We start from the raw sequence: 17984 nt of genomic DNA, 5'->3' as shown, positions 1-17984 counted from the left end.
GTGTCTCTCATGAATAAATAAAATCTTGAAAAAAACAAAAATTCAAAGGAAGTCTGTTACCACTTCTAGCGTACACTTCTCCTAAGATTCTAGTCATAACAATGAAGGAAAAAAAAATACAGGCATGCAGATTGGAAAAGAAGACATAAAATTATTTGTATATGGTATCTTCATATAGGGGAGAAAAATCCTAGGGAATCTCAACAGAGCTCCTAGAACTAAAAAGTGAATTTAACAATATCACAAGTCAATATTAAACACTCAACTGTATTTCCACATATTGGCAACTGAAATATGAAAATAAAAAGCAATAACATTACAACAGTATCCAAACTACTAAATACTTAAGAGATACAGGCCTAAGAAATAAATGTGTAAAACTTGCAAAACAACATAGAAGGAAGTATATAGCATGTTCATGGACTGGAAGGGTCAACATTATTCCAAGAAACTTTACTTGGGTAAATTTTCCTCCAAATTATCTAAATTTCTAATAAATTCCAATCAAAACCCCAACAAGAGTTTTTTTAAAAAAACAGAAATGGAAAATTGATTCTAAAATTCATATAGAAAGGCAAAAGAAAAATAGCCAAAATCACCTTGAAAAAGAATAAATTTGAAGGACACACACAATCTAATTACAAACTAAATCATAAAGCTAAATTAATCAACACTGTCACTAACATAACATATAAAGCAACAGAAAACAACCACACAGAAGTCCAGAAATAGTCGCACACACATATAGAGAATGAATTTTAGACAAAGGTGCCAGCCAATTAATGAGGGAATTAAAGGAGGGTAAGGAGGGCGGGCACCTGGGTGGCTCAGTGGTTGAGTGGCTGCCTTTGGCTCAGGTTATGATCCCAGGGTCCTGGGATTGAGTCTACCATCAGGTTCCCCATGGGGAGCCACTTCTCCCTCGGCCTATGTCTCTACCTCTCTCTTTGTGTCTCTCATGAATAAATACAATCTTTAAAAATAATAATGATGATGATAATAAACAACCAACCGAATTTTTTAACAAATTCAATGATTTAAACAGACATTTCACAAAATATAATAAGGACCAGTAACTACTTGAAAAGATGTTCAACAACTTAAAAAAAAAAAAAAAAAGATGCTCAATAACTTTACATCTGGAAAATGCAAAGTAAATCCACAGGTTTTGACTACATAATCACAAACTGACTAAAATTAAGAAACTGACAACACCAACTGTTGGTGTGTCACTGGAAAACTACTGGGCAGTTTCTCATGAAGTAAATAAATACATGCTTATCATAGGGCACCAGAGTAGCTCAGTCTGTTAAGCATCAGACTCTTGATTTCAGCTCAGGTCATGATCTGAGTCAGCTTGAGATTATCTCTCTCCCTCTGCCCTCCCCAACAAGTACTCTCTCTCTCTCTCAAATAAATAACTTAAAAAAATACGTACTTCTCACATCACCCAGCAATCCTGCTAAATAAGTATGCACCCAAGAATTGAAATGCATGTCCACAAATAACTTGCACAGGGATGTTAGCTGCTACTTTACTTACAACAGCCAAAAATTAGAAACAATACAAATGTGAGTTAACAGGTAAACAAAGTGAATACATTCATTCATTAGAACGTTACTCAGGTAAAAAATAATAATAATAAAAAGGGATGAAACTAATGATATGCACAATGATCTTTTTTTAATTAAAGATTTATTCATGAGAGACACACACACACAGAGAGGCAGAGACAGGTAGAGGGAGAGAAGCAGGCTCCCTGCAGGGAGCCTGATGCGGGACTCGATCCCAGATCCTGAGATCACGTCCTGAACAGAAGGCAGACAACTGCTGAGCCACCCAAGCATCCGGTCACAATGATGTATCTTGAAAGTATACTGAGGAGAAAGGGGAACCCTCTTATACTGCTGTTAGGAATGAAAGCTGGTATAGTAACTCTGGTAAACAGTATGGAGCTTCCTCACAAAGTTAAAAATACAGCTACCCTATTATCCAACAATTGCACTACTAGGTATCTCCCCAAAAGATATAAACATAGTGATCTGAAGAGGCACCTGCACCTCAAAGTCCACAACAGCCAAACTATGGAAAGGAGCCCAGATGTCCACTGGCAGATGAATGGATAAAGAAGATGTGTATATTTTCTCTCTCTCTCTCACACACACACACAGGAATATTACTCAGCCATCAAAAATGAAATCGGCAACAATGTGGATGGAAATAGGTGGTATGCTAAAGGAAATAATTCTATCAGAGAAAGACAAATACCACATGATTTCACTTTTTTTTTTTAAGATTTATTTATTCATTCATTCAGAGAGAGCGAAGAGAGAGGCAGAGACACAGGCAGAGGGAGAAGCAGGCTCCATGCAGGAAGCCCAATGTGGGACTCGATCCCCGGTCTCCAGGATCACACCCCAGCCTGCAGGCCGCGCTAAACCGCTGTGCCACTGGGGTTGGTTGCCCACATGATTTCACTTCTATGTGGAATTTAAGAAACAAAATGGAGGCTCACGGGGGAAGGGAGGGAAAAATAGTTCGAGACAGAATCAGACAGAAAGACAAACCATAAGAGACTCTTAACTGTAGGAAGTAAACTGAGGGTTGCCAGAGGGGGAGGGGGTGGTGGGAAGATAGTGTAACTGGGTGATGGACATTACGGAGGGCAAGAGATGTGATGAGAACTGGGTGTTGTATGCAACTGATGAATCACTAAACACTACCACTGAAACTAACGATATATGTTAATTAATGGATTTTATATTAAAAAAAAATTTTTTAAATGAGTCCACTTTAGGGAAGGAGTTTGGAGGATGGGCAAAAAACTAGGTGAAGGGGATACAAGGTACAAATTTCCAGTTACATAATATGTAAGTCACAGAGATGAAAAGTACAGCATGGGGAATATAAAAATATTATAATAACATTACTTGGTGACTATGACTTCCCATGTTGTACACTGAATAATAATGTATGGGATTGTGGAGTCACTATGTTGTACACCTGAAACTAATATAACATTGTGGGTCAACTGTACTTGAATAAAAATTTTGGGATGCCTGGGTGGCTCAGCGGCTGAGCATCTGCCTTCAGCCCAGGGCATGATCCTGGAATCCCGGGATCAAGTCCCACGTCGGGCTCCCTGCAGGGAAGCCTGCTTCTCCCTCTGTCTGTGTCTCTGCCTTTCTCTGTGTCTCTCATGAATAAATAAATAAAATCTTTAAAAAAATGAATAAAAATTTCTTGAAGTCCAAAAAAATGCATAGAGAAATAACCAGACACAAAACTAATATACAGTGATCAAAATCAGATCATTAGTTCATTGAAATGGGGGTGGAGGATATGACTGCAAAAAGGGTTAAAGGGGACTTTTGTGGGGAATGAAAATGTTCTACTTATTGTTTGGAATGGTGATTACACAGATAATTTGTTTTTAAAAATAAAGAAACCACACACAAATGTTTTATACTATATGTAAATTACACTTCAATAAAGTTGATTTTTATTTATTTTTTTAAAGATTTTCTTTATTCATGAGAGAGACACAGAGAGAGAGAGGCAGAGACACAGGCAGAGGGAGAAGCAGGCTCCACGCAGGGAGCCCGACATGGGACTCAATCCTGGGTCTCCAGGATCACACCCTGGGCCAAAGGCAGGCGCCAAACCGCTGAGCCACCCGGGCTGCCCTAAAGTTGATTTTTAAAAGGAAGAAAAGGGGTGGCTGGCAGGCTTAGCCAGTAGAACATGATCTCCGGGTCATGAGTTCAAGCATGACATTGGGCATATAGCCTACCTAAAGTTTAAAAAAGAAGAGGAAGAAGAAGAAGAAAAAAAATAACATGATGAAACAAAGAGTTGATGTAAACAAAACATGCTGGAAAGACAATATTTACAATGCTGGTAAAATTGTGATGAGTAAAACCGACACTTTCAAGAATGAGTGCTAGTCAATGTGTTAAAGTGTAAATTGGTATAATCTGGAAAACAGTTTGATAAGATGTTTCTAAGCTTTAAATACATTGCCATGTAAGACTTCTTGAAAAATAATGACATCTGAAAATATTTATGCATTAAGTAGAAAAAGCAGAAAATAAAACCATATACTGAAGATAATCTCAAATATATTAAGGTACATAGAATGTTAAGATGCTAGCATGAGGGGAATCTCTGGGAGGCTCAGCAGTTGAGCATCTGCCTTCAGCTCAGGGCGTGACCCCAGGGTCCCGGGATCGAGTCCCACATCGGGACCCCCACATGGGAGCCTACTTCTCCCTCTGCCTGTGTCTCTGCCTCTCTCTGTGTGTCTCTCATGAATAAATAAAATCTTGAAAAAAACCCAAAAAGATGCTGCCCTGAGGGCACCTGGGTGGCTCAGTCAGTTAAGTGTCTGCCTTCAGTTGAGTGAGGTCAGGATGCCAGGGTCCTGAGCCAGGTCAGGCTACTCTCTTCCTCTCTCTTCCTCCTGCTCATGTTCATGCGTGCTCGCTCGCATGCTCTCTCTTTCCACCCCCTCGCTCAAATAAATAAAAACATTTTTAAAAAGATGATAGAATGAATAAATGTAGAATTTTAAAAAAAGGCTAGTAAGAAATGTGCCTATGGAAAAAACAAAAAAAAAAGAAATGTGCCTATGTATTAACTAGTGAAACTATAGATGGTCTCTAATTTTCTCCTCTACATTTTCTACAATTTACTCAAATAGTATGTATCACAAAAAGCAATCAGTGTCAATCTTTAAAACTACTGATCAGGGGACGTCTGGGTGGTTCAGTGGTTGACTGTCTGCCTTTGGCTCGGCTCCTGATCCTGGGGTCCTGGGACCAAGTCCCACATTGGGCTCCCCTAGAAGAGCCTGCTTCTCCCTCTGTCTGTGTCTCTGCCCCTCTCTCTGGGTCTCTCATGAATAAATAAATAAAATATTTTTTAAAATAAAACTACTGATCAGGTATCTCTTCCACAATCAAAAGAAGACAGAGATGGAGGAAGACAAAAGAAAAAAGATTCCAGATAAGTAATTTTCTTATTCTAATTAAACTTGCTTCTCTTCTAGTACTTTTTAAATCTGATTCTCAGTCCTGGCAGCATATTAAAGTCCCCTGGAAACGCCAAAAATGGACTACATGAGAGAAAATAGTTAAAAAGATTCAGCAGCTGACTTCCACACCAACAAAGATGAAAGGCATACAGTGGAATATTAATCAGCTATGAAAAAGAATGAAGTACTACAACATGCATGAATCTTTAAAACACTGTACAATGTGAAAAGTGAAAGTCATCAGATATAAAAGGCCACATACTATTTAATTCCATTTACAGGAAATGTCCAGATATAGGCAAATCCACAGAGAAATTAAGTGTGTAAGTGGTTGTCAGGGAGTGACAGAGGTTGTAGGATGGAAAATGACTAAGGTATGGGATTTCTATTTAGGGTGATGGAAATGTTCCGGAACAATATAGTTATGATGTTGATAACTATATATGAATATAGTAAAAACCACTAAATTGCACACTTTAATATGGTGAATTACATTATATGAATTTTAGTTTTTAGTAATTGCAAGGGAACCTGAGTGGCTCAGGTCATGATACTAGGGTCCTGGAATGGAGCTCCACATCAGGCTTCCTGCTCAGTGAGGAGCCTGCTTCTCCCTCTGCCATTCCCCCTGCTTGTGTACACGTGGTGTCTCTCTCTCTCTCAAATAAAATCTTTTAAATTGCAAATAAATAAAGAGGTGAAGTAACAAGGAATGAATTCACCCTTCTATACCTGAAGCAACAAAAAAGTCTGAAGAGAGTTGAAACAATGGTTTTCCAAATACTGGACAGTAGGCAATGAAGGACAACGAATATTTAAAAGTAAACAAGGGGGCAGCCCCTGTGGTGCAGCGGTTTAGTGCCGCCTGCAGCCCAGGGCGTGATCCTGGAGACCCTGGATCGAGTCCCACGTCAGGCTCTCTGTATGATGCCTGCTTCTCCCTCTGCCTGTGTCTTTGTGAATAAATAAATAAAATCTTTAAAAATAAATAAATAAATAAATAAAAGTAAAACAAAACAAACAGTCCCTACAATTGCCTCAGCTTACTATCCTGGAAAAGTTTCTATGCCATGGAGCATGAAAGAGAAGTAAGACAGAGCCTAGAAGACTTCATGAATTGAAGAGACAGAAACAAGAGTCTAAGAAAATGAAAGCATCTAAGCTTCATAAGACAGAGTACCAAAAGGGAAGGTTCTGCAGAGACAACCCAGGAGATCTGCAGTTCTCTGTAGTATTCAGCATAGTACTCATCAGCACATTGTGAATAAACTACCTAACACTGGAGAAAGAACTATCTATCCCCCAAAGGATTCAAAGGAAAAATGCCTGTCAGGGCCTAGAAGAGCACCTGTTCCCACCAACTAGGCTAGAGAAAAAGACATGCTACACATAGGGGAACAAGGTAAGTATGACACAGAATTTCTCATCAGAAACAATGCAAGTGGGGGCACCTAGGTAGCTCAATCGGTTAAGCATCTGCCTTCAATTCAGGTCATGATCTTGAGGACCTGGGACTGAGCCCCATGTTGGGCTTCCTCTCAGCAGAGAGTCTGCTTCTCCCTCTCCCCTCAACCTCCTCTTGTGCATGCTACCTCAAATAAATAAATAAAATCTTTTAAAAAGAGAGGCAGAGAGAAACAATGCAACTGAGAAGACTGGAACACCATTTTTTAAATAGTGGAAGAAAAAAGTGTCAAGTTAGAATTCTATATCCAGCAAAAATATTTTCAAAAACAAAGCTGACATTAGAGATTAAAGATCTGTTATACAATAATGCACATATAGTTAGCAATATTGTAACTTACTTACATCTATAAACCGTTAAAAGGGTAAATTTGTTATGTGCCTTACCACACACAAAAACAGAGAAAGAACATTTTTAGACATGTAAAAGCTGAAGTACTCATCACCAGCAGGCCCACAATACAAGAAATGATAAGAGAAATCCTTTTGGAAAAAGGAAGATGATACCTGATGAAGTCTGGATATAAAAGAAACTGATGGAAAGGAGTAATCATAAGGATAAATACCTAATCTTTCTCTTTTCATTTTAAAGTATTTGAAAAATAACTGCTAAGTAAAAATAATAAGAATGTGTTGTTATAGGATTTATTACAAGTGTAAAATGTATAGAAACAATAGCATAAGGTTTGGGCAGGGAGAAATGGAAATACACTATCATAAGGTTCTTACACTGTACAATACACTGTATGTGTATCACTTGAAGATTGTGATAAACTAAAGATATACAGCTAATTGCCTAATGATGACTCAACTTAGAATTGTTTCACTTTACAACGGTTTGAAAATGATATGCACTCAGTAGAAACCATACTTCAAAATTTGAATCTTGATCTTTTCCTAGCTAGCAATATGTGGTACAATGCGCTCTTGTAATGCTGAGCAGAAGCAATGAGCTAGGGATGCCTGGGTGGCATAGCGGTTGGGCGTCTGCCTTTGGCTCAGGGCGTGATCCCGGGTCTGGGGACCCAGTCCCGCATCAGGCTCCCCACAGGGAGCCTGTTTCTCTCTCAGTCTATGTCTCTGCCTCTCTGTGTGTCTCTCATGAATAAATTTTAAAAATCTTTAATAAAAAATAAAATTAAAAAAGCAGTGAGCTACAGCTCCCAGTCTATCATACAATCATGACAGTGAACAGCCCATACATTTGCAACCATTCTGTACCCATACAACAATTCTGTTTTTCACTTTCAGTACAGTATTCAGTAAATTACATGAAATATTCAAAACTTGACTATAAAAGACTTTGTGCTAGTTGACTTTGCCCAACTATAGGCTAATATAAGTGTTCTGAGTTCAGGTTTTAGGCTAAACCATGATGTTCAGATTAGATACATTAAATACATTTTGACTTACAATATTTTCAACTTACAATGAGTTTATTGAGACATAACCTCATTGCAAGTCAAGAAAGATCTGTATATCGTAAACTATAAATCAGAATTTCTCAATCTTGGCACTAATGACAATCTGGGCAAGGTAAGTCTTTGTTGTGGGAGGCTGCCTTGTGCATTGGAGGATGTTTAGCAGCACCCCTGACTTCTACCCATGATATGTTGGTAACACACCCCACCTGCTACAGTATGAAAATAAAAAATGTTTCCAAATGTCCCCTGGGAAATAAATCAGACTCTTCCGACAACCATGCCCTGTATCAATCACTTAAACAAAAGACAAAAAAAAAAAAGTTACAGCAAATAAGCCCAAAACAGATAAAACAGAATCATTAAAAAAAAAAAAAAAAAAAAAAAAAATCCAAAAAATGGCAGAATAAGAGAGAAAGAAAACAACCAGAAGAAACAAAATAGTGCTTGCTTTGGTAGCACATACACTAACACTGGAATAATACAGAGAAGATTAGCACGGCCCCTGCACAAGGATGACATACAAATTTATGAAGTGTTCAGTATTTTTTAGGGGCGCCTGGCTAGCTCAGTTGGGAGAGCATGCGACTTTTGATGTAGGGGTTATAAATTTAAGCCACATACTGGGTACAGAGCCTACTGAAAAAAGAAAAACAGAAAACAGCAGATGACAGAGTGAAACCTAACGAAACCTAACAAAAACCATATTAAATCTTACTGAACTAGGAATAGAGGGGTGTGTCAATTCCACAAAGACTATCTACAAAACATCTATAGCTAACATCATAGTTAACGGTGGGAAACTTGAAGCTTTCCCACCAAGTAAGTTACAAAGCTAGAATGTCCCTTCATCACTTTGTTTCATCATCATACCGAAAGTTCTAGCTAGTAAAATAAGACATGAAAAGGAAATAAAAAGTATACAGACTGGGAGGAAAAAAAAGACAAAACTTTGTTTACAGATATTATGATCATCTATGCAGAAAATCTGAAGGAAATGACAAAATATTCCTCAAACTAGTAAGTGATTATAATAACAAGGCTGCGAGATTCAAGGCTAAAACACAGAAGTAAATCACTTTCCTACATACCAACAAAGAATAAGTAGAATTTGAAACTAAAAATACAATAGTTTATTTACCATAGTATTTCCAAAATGAAATACTTAGGTGTAAATCTAACAAGTATGTACAATATCTTGAGGGAAAACTACAAAGTTCTGAAAAACAAATGCAGAGAAAAACTAAATAAATAAATATTTCATGTTCATGGATAAGAAAACTCAGTAAGTCTTCAACAAGGTGTACCTGGTTTGCAGTCAGTTAAGCGTGTGACTCGGTTTCAGTTCAGGTCATGATCTCAGGATAGTGAGACTGAGCGCTGCCACCTCAAGCTCTGCGCTCAGCACAGAGTCTGCCTAGGACTCTCTCTCCCACTCTTGCTGTCCCTCCCCACCATGATCATGCTCTCATAAATAAATAAATAAACAAACAAATAAATAAGATTTTTAAAGTCTTCTACAAATGGTGCTTGAAAAACTGTGGGCAAAAAAACCAACTATGGGCATCCACATGCTAAATTATAAACCTAGACACAGGTCTTACAACTTTACAAAACTTAATACAAAATGGATCATAAACCTAAATGTAAAATGCCAAAATTCCTATAAAACAACACAAAAGAAAATCTAGGTGACTTTAGGTATGGCAAAGACTTTTTATTTTATATTTTTAAGATTTTATCTCTTTATTTGAAAGAGAAAGAGAGCACAGTGGGGAAGAGCAGAGGAAGAGGGAAAAGCCCTGGGATCAGGACCTGAGTCCAAGGCAGACACTCAATGGACTGAGCCAACAGGCACCCTGGCAATGACTTTTTAAATACAACACCAAAGACACCAGTCATGAAAGAAACTGGTAAATTAGACTTCATCAAAATTAAAAACTTCTGTGGAAAAAAAAAAAACACTTAAGATAAAAAAAAAAGTGCAAAGATAAGCCACAGACTGAGGAAAAGAACCTGATAAAGGACTGTTATCCAAAACATACAAAGAACTCTTAAAACTCAACAATAAGAAAACACGCAACCTGATTAAAAAATGGGCAAAAGACCTTAACACACAATTTATCAAAATAGATATACACATGGCAAATAAATATATGAAAAAAAATGCTCCATATGGCTTATCAGGAGGGAAAAGCAAATTAAAATGGGATACCACTGCACATCCATTAGCCGAAATTCAGAACACTGACAACATTAAATGGTGGCAAGTATGTACAGTAACAAGAATTCTCATTCATTACTGGTGGTGATGCAAAATGGTAAGGGCCACTTTAGAAAAGTTTGGCAGTTTCTTATCAAATTAAACATTCTCTTAGCATATACTCCAACAACTGCACCCTTGATACTTAAGCAAAGGAGCTGAAAACTTGTGACCAAATAAAAATCTGCCCATGGGTATTTACAGCAGCTTTATTCATAATTATCAAAATTTGAAAGAATCAAGATGTCGGGCAGCCCGGGTAGCTCAGCGGTTTAGCGCCACCTTCAGTCCAGGTCGTGATCCTGGAGACCTGGGATCGGGTCCCATGCTGGGCTTCCTGCGTGAAGCCTGCTTCTTTCTCCCTCTGCCTGTGTCTCTGCCTCTCTCTCTCTCTGTGTGTGTCTCGAATGAATGAATAAATAAAATCTTAAAAAAAAAAAAAAAAGAATCAAGATGTCCTTTAGGCAGTGAGTAGATAAACATTGGCACATCCAGACAACAGGATATATTATTCAGTGCTAAACAGAAATGAGCTATCAAGCCATGAAAGGCCATGGAGGAACCTTAAATGCATACTAGTAAGTGAAAGAAGCCAATTTGAAAAGGCTAGAACTGTAGGATTCCAACTAAATGATGTTTTGCAAATACAAAAATAGAGACAGTAAAAAGATCAGTGGCTGTGGAGGTATTGATAAACAGGTGGAACACAAAGGGCACTGAAAATAACTGTGTATCACACACACAGTAATGACAGATACATGTCATACATTTGTTTGAATCCATAGAATGCTAATATAAACTATGGACTTTGGGGGTTATAATTTGTCAATGTAAGTCCACTAATTGTAACACTCATGGGGAATGCTGATGATGGGGGAGGCGATGTATGTGTAAAGAGAGGGGATATATGGGAAATCTCTGTACATTCCCCTCAATTTTGCTGTGAACCTAAAGCTGTTCTAAAAGTGTAAAATCTTACCCCAAAGATACATATGCAGTGAAACAAACACCAGAACACCTGCACCCCAATGTTTATAGCAGCAATGTCCACAACAGCCAAACTGTGGAAGGAGCCTCGGTGCCCATCGAAAGACAATGGATAAAGAAGCTGTGGTATATGTATAAAATGGGATATTACTCAGCCATTAGAAATGACAAATACCCACCATTTGCTTTGACGTGGATGGGACTGGAGGGTATTATGCTGAGTAAAGTAAGTCAACTGGAGAAGGACACACATTATATGGTCTCATTCATTTGGGGAATATAAAAAAATAGTGAAAGGGATTAAAGTGGAAAGGAGAGAAAATAAGTGGGAAAATGAGAGAGGGAAACAGAACATGAGAGACCCCTAACTCTGGGAAACGTACAAGGGGTAGTGGAAGGGGAGGTGGGCGGGGGTTAGGGTGACTGGGTGATGGGCACTGAGGGGGGCACTTGGCAGGATGAGCATTGGGTGATATGCTATATCAGTATGGCTTCTAGCCATACTGATTAGGGATATGCTATATGTTGGCAAATTGAACTCCAAACAAAAAAGTTAAAAAATAAAAATATAAGGGGTGCCTGGGTGGCTCAGCAGTTGAGCATCTGCCTTCAGCTCAGGGTGTGATCCTGGGGTCCCTTGATTGAGTCCCACATCAGGCTCCCTGCATGGAGCCTGGTTCTGTCTCTGCCTTTCTCTCTCTTGTGTCTCTCATGGTAAATAGATAAAATCTTTTTTAAAAAATTAAATTAAAATTAAAAAAAATAAAAAATAAAAAGTGTAAAATCTTAATTAAATGCAAATGATGTCAACACCACTGTTAAGACAGAGACTATGAGACTAGATAAAAACAAGTAAATCCTTATTATAAGCTGCCTTTGAATTGCAGCTTGAATACGAAGAAACACATTTTGAATATAGATTTAAATAGGCTAGAACCTAAAAAAATATATATATACTGCGTTAACACTAGTCAAAAAGACTTTGTGTGACCATATTGGCATGCAACATAGATTTCAGAACAAAGAATATCACCAAGGGTTTATTTCATTGAGGCCCCTGGCCGGTTTAGTTGTTAATAGCATGTGGCTCTTGATCTTGGGGTCATGAGTTCAAGTCCCATGTTAGGTGCAGACATTACTAAACATACTAAAGAAAAGTTTATTTCATCATATTTAAAGAAATCAGTCAGCAGGACATAACAATCCTACTCATTTATGTATTCAATAACAAAGCTTCAAGATACATGAAACAAAAACCAGTATAATTTCAAAAGTAAACAGACAAACCCACAATTACAGAGATTTTAATACCATACTCTCAATGATTGATAAAACAAATAGAGAATCAGCAAAGATACTGTAAACTATAACACTAACAGCTAACTTAACCTGATTTTTACAGAATGCTCCATCCAACAAAGGCAGCACACACCTTCTTTTCATGTTCACAGGAATCATTTACCAAGACAGAACATACTCTGAAAAGCATATTACAAATTTCAAAAAAGTCTACAATTCAAAGAAAGAAAGAAAAGAAAAGAAAAGAAAAGAAAAGAAAAGAAAAGAAAAGAAAAGAAAAAAGAAAAATGAAATTCCTAACAGAAAGATCTCTGTAAAACCACTAAGTATCTGGAAACTAAGTAACATATTTCTAAATAACCCCAGGGTCAAAGAAGAAATCAAAAGAGAAATTAGTATCTTAAAATGAATGAAAATTAAAACAAAAAGTTGCAAGATACACTAAAACAGCACCTAGGATGGGGATTTACCCCAAAGATACAAATGCAATGAAACGCCGGGACACCTGCACCCCGATGTTTCTAGCAGCAATGGCCACGATAGCCAAACTGTGGAAGGAGCCTCGGTGTCCAACGAAAGATGAATGGATAAAGAAGATGTGGTTTATGTATACAATGGAATATTACTCAGCTATTAGAAATGACAAATACCCACCATTTGCTTCAACGTGGATGGAACTGGAGGGTATTATGCTGAGTGAAGTAAGTCAGTCGGAGAAGAACAAACATTATATGTTCTCATTCATTTGGGGAATATAAATAATAGTGAAAGGGAAAATAAGGGAAGGGAGAAGAAATGTGTGGGAAATATCAGAAAGGGAGACAGAACGTAAAAACTGCTAACTCTGGGAAACGAACTAGGGGTGGTAGAAGAGGAGGGCGGGGGGTGGGAGTGAATGGGTGACGGGCACTGGGTGTTATTCTGTATGTTAGTAAATTGAACACCAATAAAAAAAAATAAAAAAAAATAAAAATAAAAAAACAGCACCTAGGAGGAAAGGTACTGCACTCAATACTTATATTAAAATAAAGGTCTCAAATCAATGACCTTAACTTCCACCCTAAGCAGCTAGAAAAAGAGCAAATTAAACCCAAGTAAGTAGAAAAAAGGAAATGATCAAAATCAAAGTGGAAATCAATGAAACCTAAACAAAACCTACTGAGAAAAACTGATTAAACCAAAAGCTAGTTCTTTAACAAAATCAATAGAATTGATAAACTTCTAGCCATACTGATTAGGGAAAAAGTGGGAAGACACAAACGACCAATGTCAGGAGCAAGAGAGGAGACATCACCTTAGAGAGTATTATGAACTTCTTATCAATAAACTCATCAATAAAGTGAAAAGGACAAACTCCTTGAAACAAACTTACCAAAGCCCACTCAGAAAGAACAGAAACTGAACTATAGTTAAAAATCCTTCATACAAAGAAAACTCCAGGGACAGATGGCTTCATTGGCAAATTCTACAAAATATTTGAGGAGAAAATAATACCAACTCTGTGCAAATTTTTCGGTAATACTAAAGTGTTAGGAAAGGAATACTTCCCAATTCATTTTATGAAGCCAGTATTATTCTGATACCAGTTAACAGAAAAAGACATTACAGGAGAAGAGAACTACAGACAAATATCCCTTGTGAACATAGATGCAATCATCCTAAATAAAAATTTAGCAAATAGAATCCAACATGCTAAAAGAATAAAACATAACCAAATGAGGTTTATCCCAGGAATGCAACATTTCACCAGATTGATTCTTTAAAAAGCCATGATCATTTCTATACACAGAAAAAGCATTTGCAAAATCCAACATCTTTTTAAAACTTCTCAGAAAACCAAAAATATAAAAAGGAATTTCTTCAATCTGATAAAGGGGAATCTACCAAAAACAAAAGTCCCATCATACTTAAGTGAAATACCGAATGCTTCTCTCCTAAAATTAGGAAGATACTCTAAATATGGTCTTTGTAAGTAAAGTGATATGTTTTTCGTTAATTTTTGGCTCCCAAAGAAATACATCAGCTTTAGCTAAAAATCAATAAACAGGCACATTACTAAGGTTCTTTTTTTTCTATAGAACTGGACTTAAAGGCATTTATCAACTAAACAGATAAATATCTATTTGCATAAATTCCTTTTAGAATTTAATAACACAGTAAAGACTTTTCTCTTCTGAAAAACAGCTGTGTTAAATTTTCAATGAATAAGAACTGAATCACCCATAGCTTCTCTATCTTAACTGCCTGTGGGGATATGAAGAAGAAAGGGGGTGAGGAGACTTTAATGGCCAGATAACTGCTATCCTAAAACAGAAATGTAAAAGTGAGAGCAATCTTATTGTATACAAATATCTTTTCATACTCATTTTAATTCTAAAATACCTGACTTACAAATCAACTTCTGGAAAACAATTCAATTAGAAGTTACATAACACTAATGACTTCCACTTCATAAAGTTAGCAAATGTTTACTCTTTCGTTATCTAATTGTTGCTTTTCTGAAAACTTGTTTTAAATTGAGAATAGCCCAATGCTGATTAAAACCATGACCTTCAACATAATTGAGGAAGGTGACAGTAACATCAATGGCTGGCCTGCTCTTAAGTATCCAAGCAACAACAGAAATAAGCAATAGTAGAGAAAATTCAGAACAGTAAGCAAAATAAATCATTAACACAAAGTTTTAAAAAGCATTATTTGATATCCGGCTAATTTGTCTAGTGATTAACAAAGTCATTTCTGATATTATTTTGCATTTCTTAAATAGTAACAGGAGAGAGAGAGCACTCTTACAAAAAATGTCAAGATGGCTGTATGTGAAAACCACCAAGAATTAGATCACTTGTTATGCAAAGTAAAAATAAGAACATTAAAAAAAAAAAAAGGTAGCAAATGGATTCATTCACCCAAGAAATGACACAAAATGAAAATTAATCTCACCCACAAAAAAACTGTGCCAGGCAACAGAATTCCATACTTGAAAAAATGCTTGGGAAGCAATTCCTCCAGAAACTACAAAATTTGAAATAGGCAACAGACAAAAACACTTTACTGCCATAAGTAAAAATCACTATGAAAGAAGTAATCATTGTGGTGGGGGCACAGAATACACTTATCAATATCACCTATCAGACTTAAAAACATCCAGCATCTCCCAGACCCATTTGAGAATTTTATATAAGCATATCAAAACCCTCAGATGTTACAGAAAAAAAAAAAAAAAAAGATTGAGAACTACTGCTTCAAACCAGAGCTTCTGAAATTTTAATGTGCATTTGAACCACCTAGCGATCTTTTTAAAATGCATGTTTTTGATTCAACAGGTGGGACTTAAAATTAAGCAGTTTTAACGAACTCCTAGGTAATGCCATATCCACAGACCAAACTCTGAATAGCAAGGTTCTCAACTATGCAACTCAGAAAAGGTATCTTTATGGTATAACCACTCTGGAAAACAGTTTAACAGCTCTTTAGAAAAGTTAGAGAGTTTTAATATACTCACCATACAACCAAGCCATTTTATCCCCAGGTATTTACTCAAAACAAATGAAAGCAGATGTACACAAATGTTCATAGCCAAAGACCAATCAACAAGTGAGTGGATTATTTGGTATACCCGTAAAATTTACTGTGATAAAAATTCTCAGCATGAATTATTGATACATGGTATAATAAGTATGAATCTCAAATAATTACACTGAGTGAAAGAAACCAGACCAAAAGGAGTATATGCTTTATGGCTCCATTTATATAAAAAGTCTAGAAAATGCAAATCACTAATCTACAGTGACAGCATATCAAGTGTTTGCAGAAGGACAGGAAGCTTATAAAGGAGCATGAGGAAATAACTTTTAGAGGTGATGGAAATGTTCATTAATCTTGACTGTAGTAACAATGTTCTAACAGGTGTATATAAAGGTCAACAAATTGTACACGTTAAGTATATTCAGTTTATTCATCAATAAACCTCAATAAGTCCATTTTATTTTTATTTTCTTTTTAAAAAAAATTTTTTTATTATTCATGATAGTCATAGAGAGAGGAGAGAGAGGCAGAGACACAGGCAGAGGGAGAAGCGGGCTCCATGCCAGGAGCCCAACGTGGGACTCGATCCCGGGACTCTGGGATCGCACCCTGGGCCAAAGGCAGGCGCCAAACCGCTGAGCCACCCAGGGATCCCCAATAAATCCATTTTAGAAAGAGATCTTCCAAATCCAAACTTCCAGCTAAACAAAATAATGTCACTATAAATATATATAACTTCTAATTTTTGAAACTTCATATAATACTACAGTAACAAGAAATATATATTCAGGGCAGCCCGGGTGGCTCAGCGGTTTAGCACCACCTTCAGCCCAGGGCGTGATCCTGGAGACCGGGGATCGAGACCCACATCAGGCTCTCTGCATGGAGCCTGCTTCTCCCTCTGCCTGTGTCTCGGCGCCCCCCCCCAAATAAATAAAATCTTTAAAAAAAAAAGAAAAAGAAAAAGAAAAAGAAAAAGAAAGAAAGAAAAGAAAAGAAAAGAGATTGATTCAGTCTTTGTCCCCATTCCTGACACAGAGCTCCTAAAACTCTTGGAATTTCCTAAGTGGTAAGTGTGTCTTGATATTCCTAAACAAATCCCTTTCAAACACATCTGAGTTTATGTTATGAGGTCACTTTCGGAAAGCACCTACAGATGGGGGCTTTGCCAGGAGAATCAATCATGTGACTTAGAGGGTTGGAACTTTCAGTCCTACCGCCTAATCTCTGGGAAGAGGAGAAGGGCTACAGATTGCAGATCAATCACCAGTGGCTAATGATCTAATCAATCACACCTATATAACGAAGCCCCCTTAAAAAGCCCTGAAAGGAATAGGTTTAGACAGGTTACAAGCCGATGTATACACAGAGCTGCCAGGAGAGTGGCATGCTTCAAGAGGGTATGGACACTCCATGCCCATTTCCCCATATACTGCCCTATGCATGTCCTTCTGCTGGACTCTTCCTGAGTTTTATTGTTTTATAATAAATCAGTAATCCACCAAGTAAAATGTGTCTGTGTTCTGTGAGCCAGTTTAGCAAATTAATTGAGCCCAAGGAGGGGGTAATTGGATACTCCAATCTATAATCAATTGGTCAGATGCACAGGTGACAACCTGGACTTGTAACTGGCTTCTGAAGGTGGGGGAGGGGAGCAGTCTTATAGAATTGAGCCCCTAACCTATGGGGATCAGACGTTATCTCCAGTGTCAGAATTGAGCTAAATTGTAGGGTATTCCCTGGTGTCAGAGAATTGCTTGGTATAGGGGAAAAACCCAAACGCTGGAATGAAGGTCAGAATTAGATATATGCAACTGTATGCATATTACCAAAAATAAGAGCCTCCCTCTTGGGATGCGGTGGGCAGTGGAAAGTGACTCAGAGGGCCCTGTAGGATCTTTCTTAACTCCAAGTAACCACTGGAAACATGTACTATAGGTAAGAAAGCCAGTGGTAATCCAGTAATAGAATACAATTTAAGAAATCTTAG

General features: G+C 37.3%; 1 protein-coding gene and 1 non-coding gene across 9 annotated transcripts in view; one reads left to right on the top strand and one right to left on the bottom strand.

Annotated features, from left to right (window-relative positions):
- The window catches only part of EPC2 (enhancer of polycomb 2), a 127547-nt gene that overhangs the window by 78436 nt on the left and 31127 nt on the right, over positions 1-17984 (bottom strand). The gene's annotated exons all lie outside the window — the stretch shown is intronic.
- On the top strand, positions 8364-8470 carry LOC144292027 (U6 spliceosomal RNA). Its single transcript, XR_013359565.1, has one exon. It is a non-coding gene; the product is annotated as a U6 spliceosomal RNA (small nuclear RNA).

This window comes from Canis aureus, chromosome 20 (genome assembly GCF_053574225.1).
Source record: "Canis aureus isolate CA01 chromosome 20, VMU_Caureus_v.1.0, whole genome shotgun sequence".
NCBI classification, from domain to species: domain Eukaryota; kingdom Metazoa; phylum Chordata; class Mammalia; order Carnivora; family Canidae; genus Canis; species Canis aureus.
This window is presented reverse-complemented; position numbering and strand designations above follow the sequence as displayed.